The sequence below is a fragment of the Cebus imitator genome, unplaced genomic scaffold (assembly GCF_001604975.1).
Source record: "Cebus imitator isolate Cc_AM_T3 unplaced genomic scaffold, Cebus_imitator-1.0 Scaffold4, whole genome shotgun sequence".
NCBI classification, from domain to species: Eukaryota; Metazoa; Chordata; class Mammalia; order Primates; family Cebidae; genus Cebus; species Cebus imitator.
Genome location: NW_016107319.1, coordinates 15046559 through 15048813, shown reverse-complemented (window position 1 = coordinate 15048813; position 2255 = coordinate 15046559).

Sequence of the window (2255 nt, the reverse complement as noted above, 5' to 3'; positions counted from 1 at the left end):
CTGAGGAAAGAAAGAAGTCATCCTAAAGAAAATATATTTACTTTACAATTACTAAAAGATGAATTGCATTATTGGGCAGAGTTTTGGGATTCCTGTTAGTACATAAATGGGACTTGTAAAAGTTGTGCTTGATATTTGCTGTTTTTAGTTTGATACTTCATTTAAAAAAAAAGAGAAATATATTTTGGATAGGGCAACTACTTAAACTCCAAAATTTTAGTTGAGCATTGATTGTAATATTAAAAAAAGCAGTTTAAAAAGGAAATCCACAGATTTGATGATTACTTCATGCAAGAATTCTTGCAATGCTATGAAAAAAGGAAGCAAGTATGTTTCTTAAAGAGATACAGACTTTGTTTCTCATTTCTTTATTTTTCCCTATTGAAATTAATTTGGAGTTTTTAGTAACTAAGGATAAGTGATAAATATAGCAAATGTGACAATCTATTTAGTTATGATGCTAGCTTTGGAAATAACAAGTATGCTAAAAAAGGAATTTCATAGCATGAACTTATTTTATAGGCATTAGAAGTAATGTATTTTTTTCTCAGAGTTTTTTTTCTGGACAATATTGTGTCTTATATTTTATGTTTTGAATGCAAAACTTTTATAGTATTTATGATTTCCCCCACCCATCCATTCTTCTGTGCTTGTTTCTCCATTTTCCATTACACTTTTACTTCCTTTACCCTGAATATATTTTTTTCCTTTTAAGTCCTTTTATCACAGCAGTATCCACTCTCCCTGCTGGCTGTCAGTTCTTTTTCTTTTCTCAAAGTCATTTCAGTCATTGTTCTTTATGCCTCTCAGAGGAATAAAAAAAGGGCTGGTCTCTGAATTATTATTTCTCTTTGAAGCAAGGAGAATGCTGAGTGTGCTAAAAATCACTTTAATTTAATAGGATCCTAAAAAAGTGAATTCAGTTTTTCTCTCTATTGCCATTAAAAAATTTATTTACCCCGTCATTTAAATTTTATAACAGATTACAAAAACTTTTAATATTTAAAATGACATGAACACTTGGCACTTTTCTTTTTGAATTCACCTTTAGGCAATGTATAAAAACAATGTCTCTCTACCCTTGGTGAAATTTTTGACTTCTCATAACAAATGTGTTAATGCAACATTTTTCTCGAGTGAAGCAACACTAAAATACTTATTTTTTCCTCTTGGATTTTTAAAGAGCTCTGCATATATTCCCATGGAAAATCTTGAAGTTTTTCTCAAATATTACACACACGTACATATGCATGCAGCCCCCAAGTTGCTCCTTCTAAAGATTAAATTGTTAGCCCATTCACTAGTATATGAAATGCATTTATACCATAATAATCACAGAGTGGTGGTTATATTAATTTAAATCCTATTATGCCCCAATGTTGGTACTATATTACCAGGCCTAACTTCCATCAATAAAGTTGCTTATATGAGTACTACATTCTGCTATTTGGTGGTAGTGATGGTTATAGAGATGTGATGGGTAATATTTTTCAGGGGCATATCCCTTGAGTGAGTCAGGTACAACTAGCTACGTATAATATTGAGCTGATTTTAATTATTATTTATACAGAGCACAAAACATCACATATCTTGGGGAAATAGGATAATCTGAAAAAACCAAAGCCACATGGTAACCTCCAGTTGTAATGAAAATTAGAAGAGCATAGAGTATGGGTCAAGGGTTCTCAGGCATCCCATAAACAAACACATAAATGCATTAACATAATTTAACAAAAATGTAATTGGGGTTCCATAAGCAATATATTTTATTTTCAATATTGATAATAAATGCCCTCTTAATTCCTTTTCATTGCTAAATTCATTACGACATTGAACTAAATAATACAAGCTTTAACTGCCTTATTGATAAAGAAATCTGAGAGGCGAAAGATAAACGGAGCATTCATCTTCCCCATTCTTTATCAAATTTTGTTTGTTTTTGAGACAGGGTCTCACTCTGTCACCCAGGCTAAAGTGTATGGTGCAATCATAGCTCACTGCAGCCTTGAACTCTTAGGCTCAAGTGATCCTCCTGCCTCAGCCTTTTGAGTAGCTGGGGCCACAGTTGCACTCCACCATGCCCAGCTAATTTTTTTTGTTTGTTTTTGGAGAGATGGGGGTCATTATGTTGCCTAGGCTGGTCTTGAACTCCTTGGATCAAGCAATCCTCCCACCTAGGCCTGCCAAAGTGCTGGGATTACAGGCATGAGCCACTGCACTCCATCATCCTCCCATTCTTTAGCCTGTTTTTTTTT